Source organism: Mustela erminea, chromosome 3 (assembly GCF_009829155.1).
Source record: "Mustela erminea isolate mMusErm1 chromosome 3, mMusErm1.Pri, whole genome shotgun sequence".
NCBI classification, from domain to species: Eukaryota; Metazoa; Chordata; class Mammalia; order Carnivora; family Mustelidae; genus Mustela; species Mustela erminea.
This window is the reverse complement of record NC_045616.1, coordinates 150,712,521-150,726,995: the sequence shown is the minus strand read 5'-3', so window position 1 is coordinate 150,726,995 and position 14,475 is coordinate 150,712,521. Positions and strand designations below refer to the sequence as shown.

The 14,475-nt window shown below is 44.3% G+C and overlaps 1 protein-coding gene across 2 annotated transcripts in view; it reads left to right on the top strand.

Annotated features, from left to right (window-relative positions):
- The window catches only part of BASP1 (brain abundant membrane attached signal protein 1), a 54,828-nt gene that overhangs the window by 1,300 nt on the left and 39,053 nt on the right, over positions 1 to 14,475 (top strand). The gene's annotated exons all lie outside the window — the stretch shown is intronic.

Sequence of the window (14,475 nt, the reverse complement as noted above, 5' to 3'; positions counted from 1 at the left end):
ATTCACAGCCCGGAAGAAAGCGCTTCGGTGCGCGGGGCGCAGCTGCCGGAGATGGAGGGTGGGGGTGGGGTGGGGCGGGAGTAAGGGGGAGAGAGAATACGGGGATCTGGTGTGATCCGGAGGAGGGAGGTGCCTCTTTGGTGTCACAAATGGGGTTCCTAGACCCGGGGGACTCCTGTCTCTCGGCCTGCGGTGGCCACGGAGCGCGAGGTTCCCACGACGACGTGCCTCCCGGAGCACATCGGAGCGGAGCCGAGCCGCAGCCTCGGACGTGGCCGCCCTGCTTTCCCGCTAACCTGTGGGCTGTGTCTGAGCACTTCATTTTTACGGAGGTTTGGGTTCCGAGATGCGCTGGGCGTCTCCCCCCTCGCGGCCCCGGCGGGGAGGGTGTGAGCTTGAACCTGACAGCGCGCCGGCCCCCACGGCGCAGCCCCGCTGCGAGCGAAGGTTTGGGGTTTAGCAGGTTTTGCCGAAAGCGCTAACGCTGAAACCCGACGCCCGGTGCCTGCCTCCCGCCCCACGCCCTCCCTCCGGCCTCCCGCCCCCCCAAAAGAAAAGCGGCGAATCCCTGGATCCGTTCGCACACGCCACGCGCGGCTACTAACCGCATTCTTTTCATGAATATTCATCGAACTCTCGGCCGGGCTCCTTATCGGCGTCCCCAGAGACATTTCCGCCGCGAAACGAGCTCCGCGGACAGCCTTGGCCGGTGTAGTGTTCACCCGGCCGGAGTCAGCCCCGCGCTCGCGGGTGCATTTTTTTAGGACCTTGAGCGGGGTTGACACACCTCGGTCTCCCGCGAGGCCGCGAGCACATGTACGGGGGGTTAAAACCGAACAGGTTAGCGTCGAGGGGGTCGTTGGGCACTAGGGGTGTGGATTCCCCTCCCCGGGATTACAGCCAGGGATAACCGATCTCAGTACTGCGGGCAAAATGAATGAATCGGGACTGTAATTACCTATTCCTTTGTCTTGGCCTCGCGCATGCGCCGGAGAGCAGGGTGTGGAGGGCCCCGGCAGCCGCGTCTGATCTCTCCATCACCCACCCACCCACTCCCTTCTGAAGCCGAGGAACAAAGGCGGTTGCCCTAAATGTTGCGTGAAATCCTTGGACACAAATGACAGTTTTTCCCCCCTCTGTGTGTGTCTTCTTTTCCAGGTCACCTTGCGTCTTTTGCTTTCTTAGTGATTTCAGTTGACGAAAAATAAGATGGTCCTTCGTGATGAGAGCACACTGTGGCTTAAATATTTTTGTGACCGAACCCTGTTAACTTTCCTTCCTAGTACTCTTCATTGTCCTTTTTTTTTTTTTTTCTGTAGCTTATTGCACTGCAGTGATGGTGGCCCGCGATTTGCATCAATTAACCATTTGACAGATTTTTTTTTTTGCTGCTGGTCCTTTGATTAAGGGACATTGGATTCAAAACTGACAGTGGCTCTCTGCCCCTAGTGTCACTGCTTGGGAGAAATTAAGACATTTTGGCGTTTATAGGAACAAGATGGCCTACAAAACCCAGAACAGAGAAAATGGTTACCTTGTCAGAATCCTAACCCTGTTTTTTCTTCTTGATTCCTGCCTCATTGTTTCACTAGGGATCCCAAAAGGCCAGCCCCATGGAGGTGAAAATCATTGGTAGGGGAGAAAGGAGGAAGAAGGCAACTAGGGCTGATGGGGTGAAGATGGTTGATGGAATTCATAATGCTTCTCTTTCTTTTTTTCTTTATTTCCTTTTTTTTTTCTTTTCTTTCTAAAAGAAGCCATGATATATATACCTTTGATGGTCAATTTTCTTTAAAAAAAAAAATGGTGTATTATCCAGATTATGGGCATTTAGATTTCTTTTGGGTTTTGGGGGCTACTTTAGTCTACTATCCAGAAGGTGACTTACGGATATAAAATAGCTAAATACGGTATTTTTGCAATGGCCCGTTAAGAATTTTATGTTTAAGTATTCTCTGTACATCCTGGTGGGACGACATCGAGCAGGCAAATGGAAGTCATCTCTTTTGTTCCTTTTAATAAGGGGATATTGATATTGATCACATTTAATATATCAGAACCTATATTTGGTAGGATAGCTGGCTGGTACCCGCTCTGTTCCTTCGTATTGGGTGGCTTATTACAGTTTAGGGGGGTATCTGCAGTTTTTTTTCTTTTTCTTTCCCCTTTAGATTATGTTTTTGAGGGAGAAGTGAGTTGGAATATAGATGGATTTGGATAGCAAATATATGCTAATATGTTCCAAATTCAGAGAGTCGTAGGTTTTTAAGCAAGTTGATTTTTAAACTGAATTTGGAAAAAACATCAGTTACCTTATTCTTTTATCTCGTTAGTTTTTTGGCCGTCCTTAGCAGGTGGAGCAAGGGAGCTAATGGGCCTTTTGACAAAATGTTCCAACAAGAAGCATATGGGCAGTGGCATTTTTGTCTTTAACTGGTGCTCATGCTTTCATTATGGCGAACGGAAGAGAATCTTCTCTCCTGCTGGACCACCCTAATTTGAATGTCCGATGGAAGGGCTGTGGCCAAGGGCTGTGGCTCTCTGTCATTGGAGGCATCTTTACAATTTCACTGGATTTACCAGAACACATAATACTATAGTCTAAGATGTGATGTCTTCTGCCTCTTTAGTTTTGTGTGTGGTTGTTTTTTTTTTTTTTTAAACAAATTCACATTAAGAACAATTTAAAAACCATTTTTATTCCGTGGTCAGATAAGCAAAGTGTGGAAAGCTTCGGTTTGAAGGAGATTTGGTCACTGTGAAATGCTGTAAAAATGGATGTCTGCGTGTTATACACAGTAGTTTTGTAAAAACTTACAAAATCCAAACATTTTTTAAGGTGCCACATAAGTGCACATGGGTGTATGCATTATATACATGCTCATATATACACCTTATATATACACACATATATGGTAAAATAAAATCTTATTAATGATAAACTAAACTAGTTGGTGTAGAATTTTATATGGTTTTGGGTACTTTATAGTGCTTCATACTGGTCTTTGGAAAATAATCAATTTTTGGTCTTTCTAAACACGTATGTGAATGCGGGAGCCTAGGTAGCAAGTGTCCTAAGAAGCTCATTTCCAGTTTCTAGCAGTGTAAAACATACGGGTTGCCTCGAACATCTTAAATTAAGATGTTCATTTACAGGCTTAAAAACTCAGGTGAAACGCCACTGAACTTGAAAAGCTGTAATAAACAATGGTTACAAAATAAAGGACTTATGAAATTGTTCTGTCTTATTTTTCTGACCTCTTTTAAAATTTTGTTTTAAAAAAAAAAAATCCGGAAAAGGCCTTTGCCAACTACCGTGTCAGAAGCCATTGCTTTTGGTGTCTGGTTCTATTGAAAGAAATACTCTGATGTGCGTTGGCCTGTAGTTTACATGGAATTATACCTACTCATTTTACATCTTCTTTATCAAAGGTTGACATCTCAATGACCATGTTAGCTGGTGAACTGGAAGCCAAGTTGCGGCTGAGGGCTGAGGGAAATTGGAGGACGTAGACAAGCTGTTCTCTGGGAAGTGGGTGCCACAGCATCTAGGCTTCCATCAAGTTTTCTCAGCCCACCCAATCCTTTCCATTTATTCTAGTGTCTTAAGACTTCAGATAACCCAATGCAACGTGAACTTCATTCTTTGGCTTAATTATGGTAGATAAATAATCAGGAAACAGCTTTGAGTTGTGATGATCCCAGAATTTTTTTTTTCCCCCCAAAGATAAAGTACTCAGTGTGTTTTGAGAAGGTACATCTGGGATTGGTTCCCTAAGGCACAGTGGAAAGGAGCTGGTTTGAAAGCTCTTAAAGACAGTGACTAAACCACTGTGGGCAAATGACTTCAAGCCTCTCTGAATTTAACTTAACTTTGGTTGTACCGTTGGGGTAATAATTCTTATTTTCTCACGTAATAAGGACCACACACAGAGCTAAAATGTGCCTAAGCACAATGGCTAGCTCTCGGAGGCTTCTTGACTTCTTACTTGACTTCTTACTCTTCATTTTCAACGGTTGTGTGATTGTCATCACTAACTCTTTTCTGTATGTTGAGCTGTATTTTTGTCCCATGCTGATCAGTCAGGACCTGTGGGTTTCAGTGTATTCAGTTGGAAATCAGATATTTCAGTTTCAAAGATGCTCAAATACCATAATTACTAGCTACTGTTCTCATACATGTACATATTTGAAATCTAATGAGACACTGTATGGGAATTTGCCCAAAAGTGGATTGAATGAAACCAGGGTAGCCACCCTCATTGAATTTCCCATGGCTGCTTACGTAACTTGAGAGATGGCATTTACATTCTTACGGGAAAATACGGGGGTAGTGCTAGAGCCACAGATGCTCCCAGCCTGCCAAAGGAAGATTTCTGTTGAATGCTGTTCCCTCCATCACTATTAAGACAGACATCTAGGTAAGTGTCCAGTGAACCACATGGAAAGTAGATGACCATATGGAATCCAGTTCTTACCAGGATATAGTTAAATTGCAGTTTTAAAGGCACAAGCCTTAGCAACACTGATTAAACAGCTTTCTCTTGTCCCCCCCTGGAAGTCAGAAATCGGCTGACACGGATGCAGAGAGAGTCCTGTGGTGGATTTTCCTTCTTCCGCAACCTGAGGATTTAAATAACCTAAAAAATCAGGCTTTCTAAAGGCGGCAGATTTTTTTGAACAAAAACAGGAAAGCAGAGAGTTTTTTGACTAGCTAAGGCTGTTGGTGAGGGGAGGTTGCAACTGAGCAGGTTTCAGAGTCTGGGAATAAATTCCTGAAAGCTTTGGAGATTTAGAAATAGAAACCATCTGCATGCACACCAGGGGCCCAGGGCATAAGAAAACATTTCAAGATAATATAGAAAAACAGCATTTAGTGGGGAAGGCAAAGCATTTGCACAGTATTTCCTCATCACTTAGACATTTTATGAACTTTTTTTGAATTATTTTTCTTCATATTTTCGAAGGGACTGGATTTCACTGGTTTGTTGCTTAAACTTCTCTTTGAAATATATTTCGGCCATTGCTTGTACAGGGTGTGAAGGGTATGCTATTTAGAAAAGCCTGATTTGGAGGGTTGGGTGTGGTAGAGTTGGACTTCACTGGGTTGTTTACTAGCTGTGAGGCCTTGGGTAAATTGCTTAACTTATCTGTGCCTCAACCCTCAAAAATCTGTAAAATGGGGGTTACTCTATTGGGTTGTTGTAGGGATCAAGTGAAATCATCAAACACCTAGGATACTGTCTCACGTATTCCGCATGACTTTGTAAGGCCCAGTCACCATAAAGTGGTGAGCAAACCAGCTTTCCCTCTATGTCTCTAGCTATTCACATACTTGTCCAAGAGGTCATCGAAAAACAGGTCTGTGGTGGTGCCTTGGACAGAAGTTGGTAGAACGTAGAAATATGTGGTCTAGGAAAACCCGCCCGGTGTAGCCATGATACCTCGAATATGTTGCCTAGTTTCGGAAGTTCAGACTGAGTCGATGAAGACAACCCCAGCCTCCATATTGAACTGCTTTTAAAATGGGGCCAAAAAAAGTGAAAGCATCAGAGAAAGGTTTACTGTTTTGATAAGGTTGAGATCTGGGCAACACTGGATTCAGTGCATTCAGATACAATGCATTCAGATTACTTGAAGTAGGAAGTTTGTTGGGTCCTGAACAAGATGTACTTGTCTGCATTTGAAAGGAGGGTTTTAGTCATTGGTACAAAGATCGACATAAACCAGTCTTGATATTTAAAATTGGGAAGACACGTGGTTTACACTTGGCCATATCCCTACCACCCCATGCCAAGAGTAAAATGTGTATTACTCAGGAAGTATTATTATTGTCACCTACCTGGTCACAAAATTTTTGAAATTACCATCATGGAGACCTGTCATCCTGGCTTCTTAAAAAAAGCAAAAAGGAAGTTGGGTTTGGTGGATCCTGGAATCACTGACCCTTTCAGGCCTTTAATTCAGGGCTCTCTGCCCAAGTGGTTTGTGTTTTCCCTCCTGGACACTGAGTTTTGCTGTTAGGTGAAGGTAAAGTCATTTTCATTTTGGTTAAATCATTTTCTTTCTTTTTTTTTTTTTTCTTTACTTTTTTTTTTTTTTATTTCCTTTTTTTTTTTTTTTTTTTTTTAAAGATTATATCTGTGAGGGAGAGAATGAGTAGTTGGGGGGGCAGAGGGAGAGGGAGAAGCAGGCTCCCTTCCGAGCAGACACTCCAATGTGGGGCTCAGTCCCAGGAGCCTGGGATCATGACCTGAGCCCAAGGCAGGAACTTGAACCTACTGAGCCACCCAGGTGTCCTAGTTAAATCGTTTTCTAGTTTTTTTAAAAACAGTTTTTTGAATCTTAGGGATTTAGGAGGGAAATTATATTTTCTCCTCTGTCAGGTGTTCACTGTAGGAAAGGTTTTAGATATGGATGTTATATCTTTTAAAGTTTTCCTCAGTGAAAGCTTTTTTTTTTTTTGCTGTTAATCTGGAGAAGTTGAAGGATGGGGGAGGACATTTGTTGGTATTTCCTGTATATCATATTCTCTAATTGAATTTCATCCCCTGAAACAAACCATAAAATGAATTTTACCCAGAAGTAAATAAAAAATGGAGGGCTCCATAATGTAGGTAAGACTGTAAAGCGAATAGAAAGTGCTAGAATTCAAATCCATGTCTGATGGCCCTCTCCTCCCCAGTGCTACACTGTACTTTCCATAAGCCTTGGACGTTTTATCTTACGTCCGATGGACGTGGGATAAAGGGGTGACCTCCTAACATATCAGCATTTTCAGTTTGGATTTAGAGAGAGTTGTCCTAAGTTCTTCAGTGAAAAATTACTTATCTAGGAGAGATACGATGCAGAATAAATATTTAGTCACTGAATACATGAAGTGACCTGTAGATTAGAAATGCTTCTTGTTAGAGTGAACAGGAGCTAATATCCTTAAGCCCTCCTTTTCTTGGATGGCGATGATGATGATGACGATGGTTATGGTGGTGGTGGTGTTGGTGAGGACGATGGTGGTGGCGGCTGCCCCTAATAAGGACTCTTAGATGGATGTGACTTTGGTTGGCCCCTTCGCTTTCCTTATTACCCTTCACTGGTGGAAATAAGTGCTCGAATGCCTTCCTTATAATTCTGCCCTTGAGATACTAATCAAGATACTACTTGACCCCCTTCCTGCTCAGTACCTAGCGTTGCCTGATGCGAGAAACAGACTGAATCCCAACGTTGTGAACCCATTTCATTCTGCCTCTGCAGGATTCATTTAGGGGAATTTGGTGGCTGCTTTTAAATACTAGTACCCTGGCTACCCTAGCCTCAGCCTTTTGTAAATACCTTGTGTCATCCTAACAGAATGTTTGAAAGCTCATGACCGACACTTACTTTAGAGCTCAAAAGGATCTTAGAAAAGTCGGTGGCTTACTCAAAAGTCTTGAGCTGGTTAGTGGCCGGTGGAAAACCAGGTTATTTCCCAAGAAAGCCTTCCTCCAGCTGCCCCTCCCTTCTGTGGAATTGAGTCAAACTCTTACTCAATTTCTGCAACTTAAATTCCTGCCATGCTTGTACCCTGGTACCATTTTTTGAAAATCCAGTCCTGATCCTGGGTGTCTGTTCCTGCCCGTCCTCTTCTCCCTGCCTCTGCAGAAACCATCTCTTCTGCCTTTGATGGACCCACTGATGGGACTTGTCTGCGGAGAGTCCCTGCTGTTCTGCTAGCTGCATGCCCTCTTTCCTCTTCAGCTTATCTCTTTTTTCTTCTTGCATCATAGGCACGTGACTTCCTTCATAGGCCAAAGCATTTATGGCATGCATTAAAATAACTTGGTTAATAAAACTAAATTTTGGTGTCAATATCTTTGTTTCCCTCCTTAAATGAACCGGGTGCTAGCTTGGGGGGCTGCAGAGGGAGGGTACACAGTTGGAAAGAAAGCCAGTTGGCTTTAGACTCATGGTTGGTGGTGGGGGGGGCTGTAAAATGAGTGGAACAATCCAGAATTGGACGCTGGGGATGCTGAGAGTGTCTTGGCAGATCCAGTGTACAATGTTGTGGAGAAAGGATGGGCACCAGCTTTTATTACTAGTGTTGTCTGGCCTCCTAGTTTGAGAGGTACATAAAACATGAGGTTTAATTGTTTTTCTTTAGAATTACCATTTATAGTATTGGGACCGACTAGAGGATTTGAAAGTGCCGCAAGGTTCTGAAGTAGCCATGAAAATATGGCACTTAATACGGTACTTAAGTTGTTGCAAACATTTTGTAAGGCTTAATAATCAGGCTTTTGAAACTTCTGTCAGCCTTGTAAATTACGTGGATTCGCACTCGGAGAAACCGTGGTGAGTTTACCTCTGATGAGAGGCAGTTTTCGTCTCCTATTTTAAGTGATCTGTTTAGACGTTTCAATAAGTGGAGAATAAGCTTTGGTGAATTTCTGTTCTTCCCAGGGAAACCCGCAATATGGAAGTGACTTCACAGTTTTAGTAATGCTTTTAATTACTACAGTTTCGTAGGTCAGAAATACAGTCCCAGAATAAATCCAAGTGAAAACCTCTTTTTCAAGTTCTCGAAGAAACAGACCTTAGAGACCAGCCTTTGCTGGTTGAGCTTCTGAATTACAAGTTTCCTGGATTGCTTGGCAAATCGATTTTGAACAGACCCACTTCACTTACCTGTTGACCTCTGTTCAAAACACCATTACCACACAGACTAATGGAATAGCCAAGTTAAATAGTAACACCAATTAATTGGGGAAACACTGTATCAAAAGAGAAAACAACAGCAGCCATCTAGTAACTGTAAGAACATCCCGCCTTACTTCAGGATACGTAGAAGGAAGGTCTTGGGTCTTCCTGGAGTATTGTCTCAGCTTCTCTGGGCTTGTAGAAATCTGTAGGGGCTGGAGGAATGTTTGCTGTCTTTGACCTTTACAGATGTTCTCAGCTGTTGAGTACAGAATAGCAGCATCTGTATTTGCCTTGGGCATATTTGAGATGGTTGTGGAAAAGGCAGATCTAGAGAAATCAGTGATCTGTAGGCGGGAAGATGAGAGATACCTTCCCGCCTTCCGTTATCCTGCATTTGATCAAGGAGGTAGGGTAAGGAGACGTGGGCGTTTACTAAAGACATTCAGATGATTAAATAAGGTGGTCTGGAATCTTCTCTGGATGCTTCATTTTCTTAAGGAAAAAAGAATCTCAACAGTTGGTGGTGACAATAGCTCCCGAGGCTTCTCCTGGTCACCCAACCTCAGCGAGGAATGAGTAACCAGTAACGCCCTGTTGACAGGGAAGTTGGTTAGACTGTGCTCAGATTTCTTTGGTAGCCCTGGTAATCCTTTGTCCAGACCTTAAGCCTTGAATTCCCAGGGCTCACCCAACTGGACTTTGGAAACCCACGCCGTTCTAGAATTTCCAGTGCTTGGCTTTCAGACAAATAGTAACAGGTGTTTGTAACACTGTTCTTCACAAGGTGGTTAATACAAGATTAATAATGTTTTCTCAGGTTAAGTGTTTCTTCACGTGACTGCCATCTGAATGTCACTCTTCTCCCTCTCCAATGCAGGGGTGGGCTCATGATCGAAAAGCCACCCCGAAGGTTTCTTTGGCGCAAGAGACAAGAACATTAATAGCTCACTCCATTCCCCTCCGCCTTTTGTGTTCTAACTGGCTTTGTTTCCGCCATCCAGAGAGTTTAGCTTTATTTCACCTGTACTACAGTCTCTTAGGGTGGAGGTCATCCTGGGAGAACCCTGCTGGCCCCAAGGGAATTAAAACACATGATTTCAGTAAGGTAAGAGCGGTCGTTTTCAGTGGAACAAACACGGTGGGAAAGAAGTTCTCCTAGTATCTCTAAGACCTCATGTTTAACTTTCTACCAACTCTGAGTGCAGGGAATGTTACAAAAAGTGAATTTTTGGAAAAGTGAATATGAGTGTTTATAGGCTTCACTTCGCTCCCCCACATCCAAACAACCCTGTCCGTTAGCCCTTCTGCTTTATAAAATACCACTTTGTTAGACATTGAACTTGAGTGCTGTCCATACTAGCACAGTCTCTGACTGTATCCTTGCTTCTGGCAACAAATCCTAGGACGCTCAGGAGAGCAGGTAGTGGTTAGAGGGAGCAGTTGGCAAATTAGGACAGATGAACTCATGTTCCCTTTTAACTTGCCTTCTCTAAGCCAATGCCTCCTATTTTCGGTTCCTCCTTCCTGTATTGATTGCCATAGGCTAGGCGTTCTACCAAAGGAGAATCTTTTGTCGCTCCTTTCTATAGTGAGGTAGCCAGGAATCTCAGATAAAGGGTAGAGAAGTCCAGAATGATGTAATACTGCAAAAAATGTGACTCTGGTCGCTAAGGGGAGTGGAAAAAAAAAAAAACAACCCCAAAACTGGAAGGCAGTTTTGAGTTGGGCATGATTAGTGTTGGAAGAGGATGTAGCCTGGGGGAGATAGAGGTGGAAAACCCCACCAAACCCAACCCAACCCCTTAGGGCATGTAGACAGTTGGTAGTCTTGCACGTGGCAAGGCTAACTTGGCAGACCCTGGCACGGAAGCACTTGTTTGCATAGTGTACCTGGTAGAGAAATCATCTAACTGCTTACAGGAAGGTGTTAGAATGTTGCAATGCACTGTGGTGAGTGCTAGGTTTCATTGTTCCAGTTAAATCTGATTCTGAGAACATGCTGAAGGATCTCCAGACCCAAGGAAGCAGTCCGGTCTTGGGGGGAGCACGGGGGGGCACTTGTGCAGTGGCATTCCTTGTTAAATACTGATGGTGCATAAGATGGTTCTGAAAAGGAGGAAGGGGCTGTACTTGGAAGTTTTTTGTTTGGTCATTTTGCAGCCATGTGTCTGGCTGGAGAGAGGGGAAACACCCAATCCTTTTCTGCTTCTAGAAGTGTCTGGATTCCCTGTGTGTGGGCAGGATTTCTGGTAAGTACAAAAAGTAAGCAAAACTACATTGTGGCGGGTCAAGGGTCAGTGACGCCTTGTCAGTGGATCCCCACTGCTCCCTCCGTCTGAGGTTCATGTGACAGAGGAAGGGGTACCGGGGACTGTAGGAGACACCAGTGCTGTGTTCCTGCCTTGGTCTCCTCTGGCTGCCATTACGCAATACCACATGCTGCATGGCTTAAACAACAGAAATTGCTCTTCTCACAGTTTATGGACACTGGGGGTTCATGATCAAGGTGTCGGTGTATTTCGTTTCTTCCAGAGTCTCTCTCCTTGGCTTGCAGAGCTGCCCTCTTGCTGGGTCCTCCTGCATTCGAGGGCACACACCTGTCCCTGTGTCTCTGCCAAGCACAGCAGTCCCACTGGGTGAAGACCCACCCCAATGGCCTCATTTTAGCTTCATCACCTGTTGAGAGACCCTGGCGCCAAATACATTCACATCTTGAGGTCCTGGAGGTTACAGCTTCAGTGGATGGATTGTGTGGAAACACAGCTCAACCTGTAACAACTCGTGCTTGGTATTAAGAAACAGTGAGGAACGTTTGAAAGTCCTATGCAGAAAGCTGCTTCACTGGTTGCTACCCTCAAGGAGGAGAGTGGAGAGAATCAACAGTGCTTGAGCCCTTGGCTTGGTCTTCACCAACCCATGGGGGGCAAACATAAGAGCCTCCACTTGACATGAGATGAAGAGAAGTTAATCTTCCCCAAGAGTCACATCACCAGAGAATGGCAAACCTGGTATAAGATTTGAAAGTCCTGTTTCTGTGGCATCATTGTCCTGGGGGCAGCAAAGGGTGTAGGCAGATCCTGTCTCCTCTGTTGTGTGCGTGCATGGGTCCATGCCAGGGGCCTTGGAATGAATCCTCAACACAGTGCCCTAAGCTGTTGCCACCAACTGGTCACCATTCGCGCGTGGCCAGACAGCCTTGTATCATGATTCTTTGCCTCTGCCTGAAGGCTTTCCCATTTGGATGTCCACATACCCAAATGTGACAAGAGAGTGAACAAAGAGAGTGAGAAAAAGATTTCCTTAGAACAGTGTAAAGAACTAGCTAGTCTTGAGTAAATGAAGATGGAGTTATTTGGGGAAGGCTCTCTTTAGAAAGCTCCTACCAAGAGTGACCGTGGCAGAGAGACCTTACTGTAGACAGAAGAGTTGAACAGATGCATTGGCCAATTTGAAATCCTCTTCTAGCATCAAGGCTTATTGGTAGGAATTCACCACACACAATCTTACCATGGAGCAGGTTTTAATAGATGGAGGTGATGGGAGACGGGGGTTTTAAGAAAGGCAGGTGTGGGAGGAGTGGGTAGAGATCTAATGAAAGATTTACCATACAGTGGGACTCTAGCAGGTGGAAAGTTAAGAAGTGTCAGGAATCCTACAAAGTCTTGATGACTGCTGACATCAAGGCTAATAAATTTTGGGTCTTTCCAAGCAGTAAAACAAGTAGTGATACTGAGGGGATTTTTTTGAGGGACATTCTCAACAAATGTGGGTGTGGGGTGGGGTTTTGTCTCCGCTGAATGTCACACTCCGGAGAGACTCTTTCTACAAAAGCAATGTGCCGTGTTTGAGGTGCCCTCTGGAATGATTCAGCCATTGCCTTGGCTGTTTCAAATTTCAGGTCACGTCATGTTGTGTTAACTACAGCAATAAAAATATTACCTCATTAATCCACCACGAAATTGAATATAATAATTCCGTTTTATCAGACTGGATAAACCATGGGCCCTAAAATAATTGAAAGTTGGTGCTCTTTAGTTTCTTTTTAAAAGCTTAGATTACTTTCTGCATAGAATGTGCCATAAGTAGTAGAATTTTTAATTTTAACTCTTTAATTTATGCAACGTCTCTTTCCAAGCAGATGTCCGTGGTCCGCAGTTGAGCGCTCATTCTTGGCCGGTCCCTTCTGCTCTCATTGCTGAACACTGGGCTCTTCTGGTAACAAAGCTCTGAAGTGCGCCGTGTCACTGTCTCTCCATCTGTTCAGTAGCCTCTACTCTAAGCCGTAAACCTCGCAGAAGCTTCTCTTGCTCTCCTTGATGGACCGCCCTGATAACTCGTCTATATCTGAACATGGCATCCCTCTGCCAAAGACTTGATATCATGACTTTCTGGTCCACTTAAAATAAACTATAAAAATCCTTGCTGATCTGCAAGTCCCCGCACATTTATCTTCTAGTTTCCTCTTCAGACTCCCTCCTGCTTCTCTCTCATCCGCCCTCTGTTCTCGGCCATATGGCCCCCCACGTGGTTCCCCCTGTGCTGCATGCTGCCTCTTGCCTACTCTCTTCTGCCTGGAATATTCTTTTTCCGCTGTCCAAGTATTCTTCAGTGAAATGCGGCTTTTTCAGAGATGCCTCCCCTGCCTGTCCCCACATCTCTTGGAGCACTTGGTGTTTTTGTTTTTGCATTGATGGAAACGGATGTGATTATTGAATATCTCCACTCCTTTCGGATGAAGAGACCAGAAGGCAGGAATATATTGGTTTTGTTGACCCATAACCATGTTCTAGGACAGTTCTGATGGCAGGCACTCCATGTTTGTGCAGTGTACGAGGTTGCCTACCGCACATTATCTTTCTTCTGAAAATCACCTTTGGCAGCAGAAAGGGCTTCATTTATGGACACTAAATTTCACCTCATCTGTTGTGCTTACTAGGAAGATGAATATCTGATGAACTCCAATTAGTGTAATTATCCTGTTTCCAGGCAGTAAGCTTAGTAGTAATTGTTCTAAAGCCCTGAGACATTACGAATAATTGGTACTAATGGCTTATGCCATGTAAGCCTCCTCCCTAGGTAGGGTCTCCGAGGAAGAATGAAACTGTATTATTGGTGAGAAAAAAAGCACCGTTACACTGTGGAATCTTTTTGGAAATACAGCACAGCGGACAAAAGCTGGGGCTGATTACAGGTACATTCTTCTTCCTTTCCTCCAAGTACCTGGATGGAATCCTGGTTCACACTGGATCAGTCAGGACTGAACAACTTAACTAATGCATTACCTAACAGCCCCTGTGAAGTTGGGCGTGTTAGGCCCCCCAGATGGTGTGTGGTTTTAAATCTTCACGCCTTAGTTGATCATAATAAGTGAAAGTGAGTTCAGCCCGGATTCTGTGCTGTAACCACTTACTCTAACTTGCACATCCTCCAAGCTTGAAGCTTGCCGCTTGCTTCGTTCCTCGTTGGATGTCAAGTTTCTGGCTCAGAACCTGTGGTTGCAGGAAGGGCTGAATGCATAGAAAGGCACGTTTCCTTTGGCCACTTGGCATCAGTCATTCTATACAAACAAGTAAGGCATATTTCATATTATTTGTTTTGCCTTCAAGTCCAGGAACCAGCCGGTAATGAACCTTTAGCAAACATCATAGTGTTTCCTTTAGGGGGTGGGGCGTACACAGTTAAGAAAGCACTTGTAATTCCCCCTTCCCCTCCTCATTTTCATACTCTGCTTGATGGTCAACATTCAACTGTCATTGCCGCCTCCTGGAGCGCTGTGCTTTAGTTGAAACTAAGATGATT